The 20,579-nt window shown below is 44.1% G+C and overlaps 1 long non-coding RNA gene across 1 annotated transcript in view; it reads right to left on the bottom strand.

Moving 5' to 3' along the window:
- Positions 1 to 20,579, bottom strand: part of LOC143148518 (uncharacterized) — a 325,304-nt gene that overhangs the window by 193,751 nt on the left and 110,974 nt on the right. The gene's annotated exons all lie outside the window — the stretch shown is intronic.

The raw sequence follows: 20,579 nt of genomic DNA, 5'->3' as shown, positions 1-20,579 counted from the left end.
ATTTAACCATTATCTCGAACGCGAGCCGCATTTGTAAACATCCCACGAAATGGACCATCGAAATGTTTTCGATAGATAAAAAGCGGTCATCGGTCGCGCGATTAAGCGGGTGTCGAGATAAGAGTTTTCATTGCGATCCAATTACCTCCGACTCTCAATGGGGGGTAATTAATCGCGCGACCGATGGCTCGCATCGGCCGAGTATCGACCCGGTAATTGTTAAACCAAGAGACGGATTACCGATATCTCGAAACCAAGGTTCACGCTCGCGTCGTGTTTACCGGTGGAGGTTATCGGGACGATTTCGCGTCACGCGACTACAGTACGATGAATACGAAGCTTTTCCATGATCAATAACGAAGGAACCATTTCTCGTTCGAATTCTTCCCCTTGGAGAACGAATTTCGACGATCCTTTCTCGGTGACGAATCGAAGAAAATCGAAAGAAAAGAAGAAAAAAAAAGAACAAGAAGAAGAATCCTCTCGATCGAGATCGTTGGCAATTTCCGCTACTGGAAACCGTAAAAAAGAAATCTTGGTCCCGATAACGTCTTTATCGCGCCTTATAAATAGTTTCTCTCGCGTTGAAGACAACGCTCCGACCTTAAACTCCGATTTTGATACCGTACGAAGCAACTTCGCGCGAACGATTAAACGTATCCAGTGGTCGAGTACCGGTCGCCTTTAAAATACGGGGTAATTTTTTATTTCTAACCTCTCGACCGTGGGACGACCATATTTCGCGTTACGACAGGATTACGAATGTCGTCCATTTCCTCGGAACGTGAGTTACGCGCAATATCGTCGAGTATCCTGCCGAAAATTACGGAGAAAAAAAGGGGAGGGGCAGAAAACTAGAAAAAGAAAGAAATAGAGGAAGAAGGAAACCGATAATAAATAACTGCGGAGACGCGCGTGACTTCGCGTTCGATGTATCGCAACAAATCACGAGCCTCGCGGAAATTAAACTCGTATCGGTAAATCGGGGGTTGGGACGATCGAGACGCGTCGTTGATATTGAAATAAATGTCTCTTAAACCTCCCCAACCCCCCTTCGACGTCGTTGTTCCTGGTTCTGTCCATATGGGCGGACCGTGAACACGATGCGCGAAAATGGGAACAGAAACAGGAGGAAACTGGTGTGAGAGGACAAGGTAGACGTTTAAAGGGACAAGGTGCGTTTCTTTGCAAATGGAAATATATATATAATGTCTTATTTCGTCTGCAGGTTCTTGGTGGAAAATGGGTCGAATTGTTTTTTATATAATGTCTTATTTCGTCTGCAGGTTCTTGGTGGAAAATGGGTCGAATTGTTTTTTATATAATGTCTTATTTCGTCTGCAGGTTCTTGGTGGAAAATGGGTTGAATTGTTTATATATAATGTCTTATTTCGTTTGCAGGTATGTTGATTATTTAATTTTTGACAAACGTTTAACAGTGTCGCGCGCTTCTACAATGTAGCCTACGTTTGTTCTTTTTTCGTATGTTGATTATTTAATTTTTTACAAACGTTTAGATTCACTTTTTTTTTACACGTGTTCAACCTGTCGTGGATTTTCCGAGCCCTTTTGTTTATAAAGGGCAATTTTGTTTATACACAGTGCTCTTTGCTGACAGGTAATTTCGAGAGAAACGATTACAAAGTTCCCGAATTGTTAGCGTTGGAGATCGCGATTTTTCGCAATGCGCTTGAATAATTTTCGCGCGTTCTCTCACCGTGTACTTTTCCACGATTAATCTCCCATCTGTCTACACGACGTATGTCAAGTTTCGGGTTAGTCGGTTCGACGTTTCGAAAGCAGCGGGAAATTCAAATCGACCGGTGACTATTGGGACACCCTGGTAAACTCGGTTTCGTTACGATCGACTTTTATAAATTCTTAACAGCACGTGATCTTCAACGGATGCAAAACGTCTACGTTTCCCGTGTAACACGTGCATTACTATCAAGTTTTTATTGTTCAACTCTCTTTATTAAAATACAAATCATTTATTGCGATAAATAATAATTGTTCTATAAGAAGAATGTGTTATAATTCTCTACATAATAACACAAGAGACAATCGTTAAACTCTCTTTATTAATATATGAATCATTTATTGCGATAAATAATATTTAATCATTATAATTATCTATATAATTATAGTGATAATTATATAATTCATACAAATGAATTTAATTCACTATTATCCAAACAACAGCAGAATAAATTACATCTATACAATTATACAATTATACTAGTAAATTATATTTACATACAATTATAAATTATATTTACATACAATTATACAAACTTATTCATTTATTTAACTTTAACAATAACGACCTACAAAAATTGAAAATGTTAAGACATCTCAAACCGTCTCGCAGTATCCACACATTTCGATATCCGAAATATCAACAAGGCTCCTCGGTCGGCCATTTTCTCGCCCCGCCGGAAGTGACCGTTGGAACAAAGAACCGGGAAACATTCGCGTGACCGGTGTTCGCGACACCTCGTTAACGGCGATGATTTTTAATTTCGACCGGGTAGTTTATATCTCCTCCCGGCCTTAAGTGCGTTTACACGCGCTACTTAACCCATTGTCGTTGGTGGACGCGTTCGGAAGTTAACGAGGGAAAGAAAATGGCCGAGTGGCCCCGCATGAATATTAATAACGTTCTCGCGTCCGTCGAGAAGCAAATTTTAGAATAACACCCCGGCTTCCACGGGCTGCTGCCAGTATAGAGGACCACGGTCTTCGAATCCGTAAGGTTGGACGAACCGGACGATATTAAGTTCGGCGACATAATTTCGTAAAAGTTTTCGGGGGCAGATTACGCCTCGGCCGGATATTACAGCTGTTACGGACACGACGTTAACGAACGTCGTTCGTTCGTTCGTTCTTAACTCCCGCAGCCGGTCCGCGCGGAGAAAACCAATATCCACCTAGACAGAAGGCAAAGAAGAAGAAGAAGAAGAAGAAGAAGAAGAAGAAACGGGAACGATATCGGGGGGTAATGAATCGCTTAAAAGTTCAAGCAACGAACGTCTCCGGGTCGAATATGGTAAAAACCGAGTCCGAGGACGCTAATCGCGTAACCGATACGGAAACAAATGCTTTTTAATCCGAGGCGCGACGTCCTCTCGTTCGGAGACGCTTAAGTGCGTTTACACGGCCTGGCTAACACCATTACCATCCACTGACGTGTCCAGAGGGATGCAAAGGGAATAAAGAGGAGCGAGAGACCGCGGTGAGGGGCGAGAAACGGTGGTCATAGAGAAAGAGAGAGATAGAGAAGAGGTAGAGGTTGGTGTGCGGTGTAAAAGCGGCTTCCTCGGCGTGCAAGGTACGAGTGTAAGGCTCTTAAATGGTTATTGGATTGAGACCCTGCTCGAACGAGCGGGAACTTACTTGGCGATATCCTGCCGTGGAAGCGGCGTTCACGGTCGTGGTAGACACCGGGGGTAGGAGAACGAGAAGGGAGAAGGAACACAGAGGGTAGGTGGTACGAGAGCTAGCGACGAAAGTGGAACGCGTCGCGACGTCGAAGAAAACGACCGTGAGGAGCGTCGGCCCGCGCGGAGTAGACGAGGAACACGCGAGAGGACGGCTCGCGTCGCAGGCCACACACGTACCGTGTAAATAGAGATAGCGGAGAGGAAGTCGAGGCCGGAGGGACGACACCACCCCCACCACCGACCCCTACCACCGACCAACCCCCCTCGATGTGGATATTCGTATGCTCGAGCCGCACGGTCCCTCGCCGGTGTCCCCAATCGGTCGAGCAACTATTCTCAACGCTTTATCACGGCCCATTGTGGTCCCCGTTTGCGCGGGACCGGTGCAACTGCACTATGGAACATTTAGTCGCGGTCAGGATCGCTTAATTCGGCCGCGAGCTGGCCCCTCGTCGTATACTGGCCCTTTCTATATTTCGCGTTGACTCGCGTACGCGGGACACGCGACCTACGTTACCGACGCTCTCGACCTCGTTAACAGGGCACGCTCCCACCCCGTTAATTATGCACCGACACGGTTCAAGCGAGACCTTTCGAAATAAATCCGCGAAACTAATCACGGGTCTCGATCTCGATTCTTAGAGGTTCTTGATGCTTCTTCGTCTTTGGATAGAAAGGGGTAGATATCTCGAAGTATTTGATAAACGTTGATTAATGTTTACAGGGGCACGGTGTAAAGCGACATTTCGAATGTAGTTTATTATTAGAGGCGAAATAGATATTTGTGTAACGGGGAAAATAGCTCTGGGGTAGTCGAAAGTTAACTTTTCTTGGTATTTGAAAATTAATGTAAGGCAAAGGTTCTTTTAGCGAACATTTTTCTGCTTCTTGGCTTTATTACTTCGGTTTGATGTTTCTTGGGGAAATAGTGATCGTTGCTTGGCATTCGTTAATGAAGATATTTAATTAAAGTTCAGAAATGCGGTCAAGGCTGATCGTAACGTTACAAGTTTTATTTAAGAGGAGTAAAAGTTGAAGAAGAAGATACTAATGTGCAGAAAAAAGAAAATGAAGAGACAAATCTATGTACAGAATTGAAGTTAGAATTGGTTAGGTTTCAACTAGAAGTAGAATTGCTCTAAAAAATAAAAGATTAAAAAAGAAACAAAAATATATAAAAATTCAAAAGGGAAAGAGAAGGAAGATAAAGAATATTATTGTCTGGTATTTGCAATGATTACTACGATAAAAGTAAACCTAATGAGAAATGGGTGCAATATTGTTAACCGTAATGATTGGCCACACAAGTGACGTCGAGAAAATTCCAACAACTGCACTCACACATGCGCACAACATTCGCTAACATCCTACAAGGGTACACAACAAAATAAAAAAATAAACCGGAGTAACTCAGCCATAAAAAGATACGAAGACTTCGCGGATCAACCTCCCGAATGCAGCCAATGAAAACGAACTGCAAATATTGGCGAACTCGCGCGATAAGACGAATTAAATTCACCCCTCTCTCGCGTTGTTCGCTTGGTTAAAAAAAGAAGAAAAAAAACAACTCGCGTACTAATCGAGAACGGGCCAATTCAACAATGGAAGAATATTAAAAATTCGAAGATAATTCAACGCGGATCTACTGCGCATTCCCGATAAGTGGCGTGGAGCTGCAACCGGAAGTCGGAACGATGCAACGAAGAAGAGTCTTACCAACGATCGTTATTCTCTCTTCGAACACCCATGTAATTATTTGTTCAAAAATTCATGTAACACCCATGTAATAAGTTGTTCAAAAATTCATGTAACACCCATATAATAAGTTGTTCAAAAATTCATGTAACACCCATGTAATAAGTTGTTCAATCATTCTTGTAACACCCATGTAATTAGTTGTTCAAAAATTCATGTAACACCCATGTAATAAGTTGTTCAATCATTCGATAAAACTTATTGAACAGTACTATATTGAACAGTACTTACTAAACAGTACTTATTGAAGAGTTCTACATTGAATAGTACAATATTGAAGAGTACTACATTGAACAGTACTATATTAAACAGTAGTACATTGAACAGTGCTACATTGAAGAATACTACATTGAACACTACTATACTGAACAGTACTATATTGAAGAGTACTACATTGAACAGTACTTATTGAAGTGTACTACATTGAACAGTACCATATTGAAGAGTACTATATTGAACAGTACTATATTAAAGAGTACTACATTGAACAGTGCTACATTGAAGAGTACTATATTGAACAGTACTATATTGAAGAGTACTACATTGAACAGTGCTACATTGAAGAATACTACATTGAACAGTACTATATTGAAGAGTACTATATTGAACAGTACTTATTGAAGTGTACTACATTGAACAGTAGTATATTGAAGAATACTACATTGAAGTGTACTACATTGAACAGTACTACATTGTACAGTACTACATTGAGCAGTACTACATTGAACAGTACTACATTGAACAGTACTACATTGAAGAGTACTATATTAAACAGTACTACATTCAACACTACTACATTAAACAGTACTATATTGAAGAGTACTACATTGAACAGTACTACATTGAAGAGTACTACATTGAACAGTACTACATTGTACAGTACTACATTGAGCAGTACTACATTGAACAGTACTACATTGAACAGTACTACATTGAAGAGTACTATATTAAACAGTACTACATTCAACACTACTACATTAAACAGTACTATATTGAAGAGTACTACATTGAACAGTACTACATTGAAGAGTACTATATTGAACAGTACTACATTGGACACTACTTATTGAACAGTACCACATTGGACACTACTTATCGAACAGTACTTACTGAAGTGTACTACATTGAACAGTACTAAATTGAACAGTACCGTCCGATAAGTTTTATCGAACGACAAAACACGTCGAACAACCTACTATCTCGGTTTCTCTCGCTCTCTGGTTCGTTCTCTCTCTCTCTCTCTCTCTCTCTCTCTCTCTCTCTCTCTCTCTCTCTCTCTCTCTCTCTCTCTCTCTCTGTCTCTCGCTCGCTTGAAACGTCCGCTCGCGTACGCAACGCCAACAGCGCAAACAGCAACAACGTCCCAGCGGCGAACTGTTACCGATATTACCCTGCCACTTAGTTACCAATTTACTTGGCCGAAGGGGGACCGCAACGTTGGACGGCGGCTTCGGTTGATAGTTGCGAGGTAATTTCAGCGATTCACGCGCGTTTACATGTAAATCCAGATGTAGACCGAGGTCATAGCCAGTTATTGTCCCGGCAGCGGTACACGGGGACCGAGCCGCAATGTCCCCCATTAGAAGAACGTTTTTAAGGGCCGGTAACCTCGCGCTCGCGCACACCCGATAACGATGGAAATTAACCTCCCGCGGGTTTCGTTCCGCGACGGGACTCTGCGTTTTCGTCGATTGAATTCGAATCGCGATCCCTACGTGCCGGTTAACCGTGCGTGCGATTTAACGAAAGTTTCCGAGTGAAATTCATGTACTCGATAGTCCGCGAACCGGACGCGTTACGGGGTAGGGTACGATGTTTTTTTTCTTTTTTCTTTTTTTTCAACCAATCGACCGTTTTCGTCCTTTCGTTCGCCCCGTGTACCGTGTGCCAGTTAAATATCGGCGGAATGGAATCCCGATGATAAAACCTTTAACCGGTATCGATCGGTGAACAACATCGTACGGTACAATTTCGATAATCCGGCATCCGATAATCCGACGTGCTCGATAATTCGCGCAGGTGGAATCGATCGTACCTGAGTGACGTTTGACGATCATCGCGAGGAGGTATGTGCGCGAGGAGAAACAACTCGACGTATTTTTTTACGTTGATAAATCTCTATATATATATATATGAAACTACAGTGCATATTTATTCCAAAATATGTTGAAATAAATCCATCTCCCTGTGAATGTTACTCTCCAACCCCAAATTATTGGGTTGTTCGGAAAGTACAATCGATTTCGTTTATTTCGAAAGTTTCGTTTATTTCGGTGACAATGAAACACGATTTTTTTCAGAGCGGACGAACATTTCATTAAATTATCTATTCTTCATTTTGGAAAAGGAAACGACTCTCCGAACAATCTAATATATCCTCCGCGCGTTCACAGGGCGTTCCGGATAAACGCTAACCCGTGAAACAACAGCGACTAATTCATCGGGCACGGCGTACAAGCTCGAAATAGACGCGCGATACACGAGCTCCGCGAACGGGGACGCGCGCGAATACCGATAACGAGGTTAAACCTCTCGTTTGCCAAGTTGTCTTATTTCGCGGTCGAGCGAGTCAAGGTTTGCCGTCAAAAGGCCGGGGAAAAATTCGAGGAACGAGGACAACCGAGTTAATTCTCCGAAGTTCCTCGTCGACTTGTTCTCACAGGGTTGGGAACTCCTCGATGAAGATAGAGAGAGAAAGAGACTCTTTGGTCGTGGTTTCCCACGTTTCGCGATTTCGAATTCTCGCGCGCTTTTGTACCATCCAGATGCATTATTTTTTTTCCCGCGCGTATCGAACCGATGAAGAGAAAGACACAGAGAGAGAGAGAGAGAGATTTTGATCGTGGTTTCCCGCGTTTTGTGATTTCGAATTCTCGCGCGCCTTTGTACCATCAAGATGTGTTATTTTTTTCCCCCGCGCGTATCGAACCGATAAAGAGAAAGACAGAAAGAGAGAGAGAGAGAGAGAGAGATTGTTTGATCGTGGTTTCCCGCGTTTCGCGATTTCGAATTCTCGTGCGCCTTTATACCGTCTAGATGCATTATTTTTTTTCCCTGCGCGTATCGAACCGATAAAGAGAAAGAGAAAGAGAGATTCTTTGGCGGTGATTTCGCATGTTTCGCAATTTCAAATTCTCGCGCGCCTCCATACCGTCCAGATGCGTTATTTTTTCCCCCACACGTATCGAACCGATGAAGAGAAAGAGAAAGAGAGATTCTTTGGCGGTGGTTTTGCATGTTTCATGATTTTGAATTCTTGCGCACCTCCGTACCGTCCAGATGCGTTATTTTTTTTCCCCTGCGCGTATCGAACCGATGAAGAGAGAAATACAGAGAGAGAGAGAGAGATTTTTTGATCGTGGTTTCCCGCGTTTCGTGATTTCAAATTCTCGCGCGCTTTCGTACCGTCCAGACACGTTTTTTTTCCCCGCGCGTATCGAACCAATAAAGAGAGGGAAAGAGAGAAAGAGAGAGAGATTCTTTGGCGGTGGTTTCCCGCGTTTCGCGATTTCAAATTCTCGCGGGCTTTCGAACCGTCCAGACGCGTTTTATTTTTCCCCGCGCGTATCGAACCAACGAAGAAAGAATGAGAGAGAAAGAAAGAGAGATTCTTTGGGGTGGTTTCCCGCGTTTCGCGATTTCAAATTCTCGCGGGCTTTCGTACCGTCCAGACTCGTTTTATTTTTCCCCCCACGCGTATCAAACCAACGAAGAGAGAGAGAAAGAGAAAGAGAAAGAGATAAAGAAAGAGAGAAAGTAAATTTCAAAGAGTTCTCCGCGGCGAACCTCGTGGCAAACGCGTACCGTATCCTCCTCGAAAAGAACCGAGTATCCCGGTACGCAGTTTAGAATTGTGTACAGAGAACGCGGCGAGTACTCGCAGTGGTCCTCGTTTCGTACGAGAGAAGAAACTCTTTCCTTTCGTTACCCCTTTTCTTTCTTTCCTCTTCTCAGTTCCCTGTCGAGGAACCGTTCATCGGATCCGAGTTCGGTCGAACATTGCTCCTTTTCTACGAGCACGGAGAAACACATCGAGAAGAGGAACGAACGAGAGCGACTGAGACAGCGGCAGACGGACGGGTTAGACTCGCGAGCTCGCCAATTAATTCGAGTGGCGTGACGCAATTAATTTGTTTCGGGCTGCGGATGCCGCTCGTAAAACGTGCAGATAAAATTAATGAAACGGGGATAGGAGGAGTCTGGCTCGGCTCGGCTCGGCTCGGCGCTGCGGTCGCTGAAGGGAAGCCAAAGCATGGAGAACCACCTACCCCCGCGCGTCGGGGGAGAATTGTAACGTCGAGAAAGGGGTTTGGGTAGCGAGAGAGGGTGCACGGACAGGAAGAAACCCGACGAGCGAGAATTACATCAGAAATAATATTCCGCGGGTGCTTCGACGAGATAAACCGCCACCAAGGACGGTCCGGGTGGCCCTCGGTGGATGGGGTCGGTTGGGGACTGGGGACTGGGGGCTGGGGGTGGGTGTGCGTTCCCGGAACGACGTTTTTCAGGAACGACGATTCAAGCTGCCTTCTTTGTGCTCGTTTCGAGACACTCGGCCGACGATTACGTTTTCACGGACGAACGCGGCAAATTTCGAGGGCAACCCCCGATCTCGTTCGTCTCGTTTCGACGCGGGACGTTTCGAACGCGAACTGATCCGAACTCGGAACCGGGCCGGTTCTAAGGACTAGGAACGAGCTCGCGTTTTCGGTGGGAGTGATCGAGACACTGTTAATGAACGAAATTTTATCACGATTGGGAGCGTTTATTTATTCGCGAGTGAAGAATTTGTTGGGGGATGAAGAAGATAGGCGTGGGAAGAAAGAACGTAAGAAAAGAATTTGAAACGGTTAATGAACGAAATTTTATCACGATTGGGAGCGTTTATTTATTTATGAGTGAAGAATTTGTTGGGGGGACAAAGAAGGTACGCGCGGGAAAAAAGAAGATTTTGAAACGGCTAATAAAGGAAATTTTACCACGATTGGGAGCGTTTATTTATTTACGAGTGAAAAATTCGTTGGGGGGACGAAGAAGATAGGCGTGGGAAGAAAGATCGTAAGAAAAGAATTTGAAACGACTAATAAACGAAATTTCACCACAATCGGGAGCGTTTATTTATTTGCGAGTGAACAATCCGTTGGGTGTACGAAAAAGATACACGCGGGAAGAAAGAACGTAAGAAAAAAAGATTTTAAAACGGCTAATAAAGGAAATTTCACCACAATCGGGAGCGTTTATTTATTTGCGAGTGAACAATCCGTTGGGTGTACGAGGAAAATACACACCGGAAAATTTATTACAAATTCGCAATAATTGACAAGGTATGCAACGGATTGTTCGGAAAGTGATTTCGTTTTCCAAAACGAAGAATATATAATTTAATAAAATGTTTCTACGCTCTAAAAGAATCGTGTTTCATTTTCACCGAAAAAAACGAAATGACTTTGGAAACAACCTAATGTATTACTATAACGATTTGGCTTCAGTGGTAGGATCACGAGACGATTAAAAACGTCGAAAAGATAGACTGGTGTCTTTGGTTAGAATTGAAAATTTATAATCTTTGCTTTTCGATTCGATGGTGGAATTTTTAAAAGAAATTTGAAATATCTCGTGTTCGTATTTCGAACATTATCCGTTGGTACTTTTGTAATTTCATAAATATTACTTTCATCGTATAATTTAATAAAATGTTTCTACGCTCTAAAAGAATCGTGTTTCATTCTCAAAAAAAAAAAAAAATAAAACGACTTTCCAAAGAACCCAATATTTACGTGTCCAGTTCGCGCGAGATCGTTGCATCGAAAGACTGATGAAATCTTCGAACTTTTACGAGATTTCACTATTCGAAACGAACGTATTTAACGTTGAATGTAACTGTATTCGAAGTTCCAATTGCTACCCCCGGAAGCAACGAAACAACGATCCCACGATGGAGGAGAACTCGCGTACCCAGTGCTGAGAATTCATCGATACTAATTCCCTCTGGCCTGCAAGTCCTTACTTTAAACGACGCTTGGTCTCCGGTTCCTCCATTACCGAGGATGGCTCGCATAAATCCTTTATTCATAAATCACCGGGCTTTTGATACGTTTCGCGTTGTCATCCGCGCAACATATATCTCGCGTGCTTCCGCGGAACAGTCCTCCTTTGCAGCGACAACCCTTCGACAATCCGAAGGACCGAAGAAACTCGAAGAGGCCTTTCGTCTTGGTACACGAGGACCACGAGGAGAGGCAACGCGGCAGGAGATAAATAAATTGCACGGTCTCTCTTCTTCCGTCTCTCTCTCGATGAAATAGAAGAAAGGACGAGAGAGAAACAAAGAAAGAGAGAAAAAGAGAGAGAGAGTCGCGTACCGAGGGTGGAAGAGAGAGAAGTAGAAGGATTGTACGGAAGACAAAGGAAATGAGTTCCGCGGAAAGGCGCGGATGCAACGTTATAAATTTATTTATGCGATACAACTTGGCCCGTTCGAATTACAATAGCGCGAAATTTAATTGGATCGTTTAGAGGCGGCGGTCTCGCGACACGGTATCGGAATAAACGCGGCCCCCTCGTTCCCCGCTGCCCTTCGTCGACCACCTTGGTCTCACCCTGCCCTCTTGTTTGTCGTTCTCTCTTGTCATCGAAAAACAAAAGAGATTCCATCGACTTTCATCGAGCATTCGGTTCTTCCCTGTCCTCTCTCTCTCTTACACTCTATCTTTCTCTCTCTTTCTCTACCCCTTAAACTCGCTACCCTAGAAGAACACTCGTGCACCCTTTACTCTCACCGAAAGAGAGAGAGACGATCTCGTGCCGCGATCGTAGCGATTTTATCATTTCGCGTACCGACGATAAAACAATCGGAATCGAGTGTACACTCGGCTCGAGGAGCGATGGAAGAACGAGCGACGTTTTCCACCCCCCGTTTCCGTCCAACCCCCGACAATCCCCACCGCGCGGCCTCCGCTCGTGCCTTTGACGACCGAGGACTCGCTTTTATCGGTTTACAGTGTGTCGCGTAAGGACGAATTAATTGTCCCCGGACGAGTGCACGTAGCAATTAACTCGTTCTCGTCGCGTGGAGGGACTCTCTCTCACTCTCCTTTCATTTATTTCGGCTGTACCGAAATATAACGGGCAACGACCGAGATTGTTCCACGAATTACGGATTCTATTAACTAGGCCAGCTGGAAACGCGGCTCTCGAAACTTCCCGTCGGAGCGGAGTGGAGCGGATCCGACCAATTTCGGAGGTGCGTTCGTAGAAATAGTTCCCAGCGACACGAACATCCTCCCGGATCTATCTACGCGAAACTTAGGCAGTTGCCCAGGGCGTTGCGAACTCGCGTCCCACTTGTCCTTGATCATTTCGATGTTTCGTTTCGTTTCGCTGAGACTCTCGTCGCGTGGTAATATTTTGCGGATTGGAACAAGTGTAGTTTCGTTTTTGAGTAATTGGAAGAAAGAAACGAGGCTACTGGCTGAGCTGATCGATGTTTGATACGGTGTACGTCGAAGTTGAGAAGCATCGGACGACTCTAACGTGTCAAGGATGCTTAGTTGGGGTGTGCAGGGATTTGAGAAATTTAACGTGGGTGTGTAATGTAAAACATAACGTAGACAGCTATTGGGATAATGGAAAAAAGGAAAGAAGACAGGAAGGACACAAGAATACGTAAAAACACAAATCACTATCAGTCGGTGCGACCTATCTCGATGAGAGTTTGATCAGGTACCTTCTTATCGATGATGTCGAAGGCATCTCGATTCTCTAAACAGGTCGTCGACTCTCCAGGACTATTCCTATTATATACGTTCGAGGAACATCGATATTAGAACGCACTTCTGCATAAATTTAAATAGATCTATCATCGACATTAGTACAATAGCAGGAACGTTTCTCTCGTGTCAAAGACCCTTAGTCACGCGCACTTTACAACTCATCGTTTGAAGATTATCCATCATTAGATGACGTCAACCGAACTTTGCCCTTAGGACTCATCCAAAACAAATCATAGTCTAGGAACGACAGTACTTAGATGACATGGGCTAAACTTTGGCCTAGTCTCCACTCTCGTTCCAAAACGATCCAACGATAGATCCTTGTGAGAAAAAAGCCTAAGTCTAAGTCTAGCCTTTGAACTGAATACACAGTTGAACGATGTACACATGGAACGATGTCACAGAAAGATGTATCCTTCTAAAACCTAAATTTTCCTTGACCAGTGTTTAACGAAGCGTTAGAGTTGGGTAGATTCACGAGACATCTTTTCTCAATTGAAAACCTTGCCCTTACGACTCATCCAAAACAAGCTATAGTCCAGGAACAAAAGTACCTAGATGACATGGGCTAAACTTTGCCCTAGTCTCCACTCTCGCCCCAAAACGATCCTCGTGAGAATAAAGCCTAAGTCTAAGTCTAGCCTTTGAACTGAATACACAGTTCAACGATGTACACATGGAACCATGTCACAGAAAGATGTTGTATCTTTCTAGAACCTAAATCTTCCTTCACCACTGTCTAACGAAGCGTCAAAGTCAGGTAGATTCACAAGACATCTTTTCTCAGTTGAGAACCTTGCCCTTAGGACTCATCCAAATCAAATCATAGTCCAGGAACGACAGTACCTAGATGACATAGGCTAAACTTTGCCCTAGTCTTCACCCTAAAACGATCCAATGATAGATCCTCGTGCGAATAAAGCCTAAGTCTAAGTCTAGCCTTCAAACTCAATACACGTTGTATCTTTCCAAAACCTGAATCTTCCTTTACCACTGTCTAACGAAGCGTCAAAGTCGGATAGATTCACGAGACATATTTTCTCAGTCGAAAGGATTCGTCTCTTTAAATAATCCTTGATTGGAATTATTGAGCTAGGTCTGGGTTAGGCCTGGGTTTCGGAAAGTCACTACGTTTTTCTTTGATGATAATGAAACACGATTTTTTAAGAATGTATGAACATTTTATTAAATTATCCATTCTCCATTTTGGAGAACGAAATGACTTTCCAAACAACCCAATATTCTCGTTCGAGTATTCGTTTCAATTTACCAAGTGACGCTTAAAAGGTCTCCACGTGAACGCATGGCCATCTTTCGGAACATTCTGCTCGAGAATCTCGATGTTTCGTTTCATTCGACTCTGTTGGAATACAACTAGGACCTTGAGAAGCCCTTGATAAGTCAAGACACAGGGGAAGGGATCTTTACCGACTTCGATATTTATCGGTTGGTATCCCAACATGACCTCACCACATCACTCTATTATCCTCTACTATCTAAATAAATATTACAATAAAAGTTCTATTTACTTTTCTCGTATGTTCAACAATACCACTATCCCACAGACTCTCGTAACGCAGTAATATTCTCAGCCCTTAACATCGAACAGGTGTCGTTTCGCTTTTGGAAAATTCTTCTCGAAAAAGAAAACAAGGCTTCGGTTCGAACCGAACAATCTTCGCGCAAACTTCGAACGCACGAGCCATCCTCCTTCTCGAGAACGATAGAGTCGCTTCGAGGTCGTCATCGAGCTCAGAGTGTAGTCCTGGACAATACGCGCGAGAATGGAAATAATTTCGCGAGTGGGTGATTCCCGCGCAGCGGAACGCTCGAGAACATCGACGAAACGCGAGGACGTCTCGCGGAAACGGCGCGGCGTCTCGCTGGAATTCGTCTTGAAATTTTTACGACGACGCCTATGAATTTCCGTTCACGCTCGGAAGACAGTATTATTCGAGCCTTCTCGATACTTTCGTTCATCCACGCTGTTCGTGAAAATGTTTTACAAGTATGACGTGCAGCGTTCTCAGGGCTGAGTCGTTCGAAGAATCGAAGAAATCGAAGAAAAAAAAAAATTCTCGATTCTTCTCCTTCGTCGCGTTCTCTTATTAAATATTTACCATAGCGTTGCGCATTCGTATAATCGCGTTAGGCGCGTGCCCATTAATGAGGTACGCGATACCGTATTTCCATCCGCGTTTACACGCGTTGTAAATTTCCGGGCCTGTAGCAATGGTGCGCATGCGCGCGAACGTATTACCGTGGCCCTTGGAAAATTTACACTAGCTCGCGGTATCGTATTATCAAAGGACGTAGTAAAACACGCCACGCTGGGGGGCCCCCCTCACCGCTAACATGTACCCCCTCACGGACACGGTTTAACGGGCAAATTAGTAAACGGCGTAGCGTTGCGCATAATTTGTCCGATCGATTGTATCAAGGATTTTAATCGTGTACGTCAACAATGTTTATTTGTCTCGATGCATCGGTTACGCGAAACGATCACTTAGCGGGCACGCCCGGACGATTATGCGATCGTCGGTTCCTGAGGGGATGGAAGTGAGTGAAAGAAATCGTTGATACGTAGTATATGCGACGAAAGTTGCGCGTTGTAATTGCAAAAATTGCGGTAGAATGCTCGACGGGAGTCACTATTTTTCAACGCGAAGCGAAAAAATTGCGAAACAACGCTCGATGGGAGGTGAATAAAGCTGTGGTTGCAAAAATTGCGAAACAACGCTCTAAGAGTCACGATTTTACAACGTGGATCGAACAAAGTTGTGGTTGCAAAAATTGCGAAACAACGCTCTAGAAATCACGATTTTTCAACGCGAGTCGAAGAAAGTTGTGGTTGCAAAAATTGCGAAACAACGCTCAATGGGAGTCACTATTTTCGCGCGAGCCGAAAAAATTGCGAAACAACGCTCGACGAGAGCCGAACAAAGTTGTGGTTGCAAAAATTGCGAAACAACGCTCAATGGGAGTCCCTATTTTTCGCACGAACCGAAAAAATTGCGACACAACGCTCGACGAGAGCCGAACAAAGCTGTGGTTGCAAAAATTGCGAAACAACGCTCTAAGAGTCACGATTTTACAACGCGAGTCGAACAAAATTGTGGTTGCACAAATTGCGAAACAACGCTCAATGAGAGTCACGATTTTACAACGCGAGTCAGAACAAAGTTGTAGTTGCAAAAATTGCAAAACAACGCTCAATGAAGGTCACGATTTTTCAACGCGAGTCGAAGAAACTTGTGGTTGCAAACATTGCGAAACAACGCTCTAAGAATCACGATTTTACAACGCGAATCGAACAAAGCTTTGGTTGCAAAAATTGGGAAACAACGCTCTAAGAGTCATGATTGTACAACGCGAGTCGAACAAAGTTGTGGTTGTAAAGATTGCGAAACAACGCTCTAAGAGTCACGATTTTACAACGCGAGTCGAACAAAATTGTGCTTGCAAAAATTGCGAAACAACGCTCGACGAAAGCCGAACAAAGTTGTGGTTGCAAAAATTGTGAAGCAACGCTCTAAGAGTCACGATTTTACAACGCGAGTCGAACAAAGTTGTGGTTGCAAAAATTGCGAAACAACGCTCTAAGAGTCACGATTTTACAACGCGAGTCGAACAAAGTTGTGGTTGTAAAAATTGCGAAACAACGCTTAATGGGAGTCCTGATTTTTCAACGCAAGTCGAACAAAGTTGTAGTTGCAAAAATTGCAAAACAACGCTCAATGAAGGTCACGATTTTTCAACGCAAGTCGAACAAAATTGTGGTTGCAAACATTGCGAAACAACGCTCTAAGAATCACGATTTTACAACGCGAATCGAACAAAGCTTTGGTTGCAAAAATTGGGAAACAACGCTCTAAGAGTCACGATTGTACAACGCGAGTCGAAAAAAGTTGTGGTTGTAAAGATTGCGAAACAACGCTCAATGAGAGTCACGATTTTTCAACGCGAATCGAACACAGTTGTGGTTGCAAACATTGCAAAACAACGCTCAATGAAAGTCACGATTTTTCAACGCGACTCGAACAAAGCTGCGGTTGCAAAAGTTTCGAAACAACGCTCAATGAGAGTCACAATTTTTCAACGCGACTCGAACAAAGCTCTGGTTGCAAAAATTTCGAAATAAAGCTCGACGAGAGTACCAATTTTTCAACGCGAGTCGAACAAAGCTGCGGTTGCAATAATAAAAATATTATTTTCCACAGTTTCGACGTCGTCGAAAAATGAAATTTCGACCGTTCGATTCTCGAGAACACCCACCAACCACGGTCACCGAGCACGGTGTTTGCGAACGTATCGACAACTTTATGCAATTTAATTTTCCTTTGAGCAGGATAGGAGTCCGCGTTTAAAGAGTCGGCGAGCACTCTTCCTCTTCCGCGTTTCCGTGTCGCCGCCATCGAAATAGATTTAATCGATCGACGAACACGGACGAAAATAATGGCGGGGGAGGTCTCTCTCTCTCTCTCTCTCTCTTTCTCTCTCTCTGAGAGAGCGGACAAACAGCTGCCGTTCAATTCCGAACGTAGTGGGCAATTTTGAATCGTGGAAAGAAACGAGCCGCTACCTTCGCCCAAATCGACCCGAAATAACGCTCGGCCGCGGCGCGGCTGTACGGTTGACAAACGAGGGAATCGAAATTGAAATCGCTAACGAATATCAATGAAATCCATTCTTTCCGTTCGAATTTCGAGCACGAGGCGCGCGAACCGTCGATGGAATCGCGCGCGATACGAACCGGTCTGAATCTCTCGAGAGGTTCGGAAACATTTCGAGAAGAGATGATTCTCGAAGCCGGATCTCGTCGAGAAATCGTCGAACGTTAAACCCTACAAAGTCACGAGGCTGTACGAGCGACAATTACGAGCAGTTAGCGGATATCGTTTCGCAATGCAACCGTGTACTGCGCTGAGAGTAGACTGTGGGCTACTGTTAATAGAACTGTCTATTGTTAGAATGTTAGACTATTTAACGTAGCTATAATAATCGAACTATCGTTCTCTTTCTCGATCGTGACTCTCTTTCGAAGAGAATCTTGCGAACGATTGCGAACGAGCGAGAATCTCCGGGTCTGAGAAGACCCGGGTGGAACGAGAAACATAGGGTGGATTAACATCGGTAACGTTCATGTAACTCGCGTTACTTTTAAATTCGAAATATTACACACCCTCCAAGCGAGAAGTTACATACCCGTACACTCCCTCCGTGTCGATACCTTCGAACTGAAAAGTATTCTCACAACTCACGTACTCGCGAGTAGAATGATAGTTAGACCGGACGAGCGACGAACAGGTGGCTCGCGTACAAGTTTTCCAGGAAAAGGAAAGTTCCGGTAGACGGACGTTTTAAGGACCGGGTGACCCGTTAGGAACGCCTAGAAGAAAATTGAATCGGCTCCCGGGACAGTTATTTATGCAAAAGACTCGGCCTCGGAGCGATAGACCGCAGCCAGCGGGCCCGTATCCTCCGCAGGCCGCTCGCTCGTTACCAACTGCGGAACGGAGAAAAAGAAATATGTGTGCGCGCACGCGGCTAAACGGGCCGGCGGCTGTTATTTTTTCCGTAGACGCGACGAGTAAAACTCCGCCGCGCTCGTCATGCAAATTTCATTTCAACGTCTTAAGTGCCTCCGTCGTTCCACTCCCCCTCCCCGGGGGAGAAACGCGGGAACGACGACGACGACGACGACGACGACGACGACGACTTTCGGAACTCGAAAAGATTATAACACGGGGGACAAGCTATTTACGAGTCTTGGTGGAAGAATTACGCTAAATAATTCCGGCCTGTTGTTCCACGTGGCTCTCTATTTCAGCGTCCCTTCGTTAAGTTAACGCCACCGAGACACGACATTGATACATTTCGAGCTCGTGGCAAGATTGGCTCGAGACGTCACAGACGATGGAAGTAACATTGGCGATGAGACACTTCCGTTGTTTGAACCACGTCTCGAAGTCGATATGGATATAATATCTTCTTTACGGTAAATTCGACAAGAAGTTGAATTAGACGCGTTCGTCGTCTAAATGCGGTTCAAACGAGAATAGTTATTCCGTGTAAGTTTGCAACGAGACGTTTTTATCTCGTGGAATAAATGGAAGGAAGGAATGTACGGTGAACGGTTCCTCGTGTGATATTTATTTCTTGTAAAGTTCAGATTATAATATCTAGTTTATATGTAGGGATCTCGCAGATCTAGTAGTATAGTAATTGTATATATGAGAATATAAAGTTCGAAGAAATGTGTATACAGTGATATGTCTCGATGTGAACGACGACAGTGTAGTGTGGTCTTTCTGACTCTCGACTTGGAACTGACCAGAAAGAAAACCCAAAAGAAAAATAGCCAAACCGTTGACCCTTCCGTGCCAATATAGAGACAGTTCTTAAAATTGACATCGATATCTGGCACCCTTAAGATCGTTGTTGCGTTCATTCCAACATTATTACGTTCACGTTACGCGAAAGGACGATGCAGCTTCCGTTCTGTTTGCAAAGCAAGAGATATTCAACGTTTGTTGGGCGAGTATTTTGCGAAAATTCTACAACGAAGTTGCAACGCAAAATTTCATCCAAGGCGTCGATGACACCGACTCGTTGATCGTTATGAAACATTCGCGAGTGGAACTGCCCTTGACCCATTCTTAAACCAAGGATTGCGCGATCCTTCCAACTGTGCACGCGCGTTACCTCGATATGGAGGAAAACAAATTTATCCCCGTCGCGAAACTAGATTGCATCTACGAGGTATTCGGGCCGAGCGGTGTAAAAAAAGAAAAGAAAAGAAAAGAAAAAAAAGGGTAGCACGATTTGCATATCGGTGGTGTTTCCGAGCGTACGGGACACGCGCGGGGAATTCTATCGCGAGGAACTCGCGGGAGCCTCGAACCGAACTGTTTCGAGGTTCTGTGATATATAGTATTTATCCGCCCTTATCCGCGTACTTGTGAGAAAACGCCCTTCTGCCTCGGTCCTAGAGAGCGTTTACCTCTGTCCAGAAACGGAGGTTGCAAAAGTTGAGAAAGAATGCTCGATGGGAGTCCTGATTTTTCAACGCGAGCTGTACAATGTTGTGATTGTAAAAATTGTGAAACAACGTTCAATGGGAGTCCCGAATTTTCGCGCGAGCCGAAAAAATTGCGAAACAACGCTCGAAGAAAGTCGAACAAAGCTGCAGTTGCAGAAATTGCGAAACAACGCTCAATGGGAGTCCCAGTACTTTAACGCGAGTTGAATAAAGTTGCGGTTGTAAAAGCTGCGAAACAACGCTCGACGAGAGTCCCAATTTTTCAACGCGAGTTGAACAAAGCTGTGGCTGCAAAAATTGCGAAACATTGCTCAATGAGAGTCCCAATTTTTCAACACGAACCGAAGAAAGCTGTGGTTGCAAAAATTGCGAAACAACGCTCAATGGAAGTCCCAATATTTCAACACGAGCTGTACAAAGTTGCAGTTGCAAAAATTGCGAAACAACGCTCAATGGGAGTCTTGATTCTTCAACACGAGCCGTACAATGTTGCTGTTGTAAAAATTGCGAAACAACGCTCAATGAGAGTCCCAATTTTTCAACGCGAACCGAAGAAAGTTGTGGTTG

The sequence above is a fragment of the Ptiloglossa arizonensis genome, chromosome 6 (assembly GCF_051014685.1).
Source record: "Ptiloglossa arizonensis isolate GNS036 chromosome 6, iyPtiAriz1_principal, whole genome shotgun sequence".
Classification (NCBI taxonomy): Eukaryota; Metazoa; Arthropoda; class Insecta; order Hymenoptera; family Colletidae; genus Ptiloglossa; species Ptiloglossa arizonensis.
Note: the sequence above shows the minus strand (reverse complement) of the source record. Positions and strands in the feature narration are given on the sequence as shown.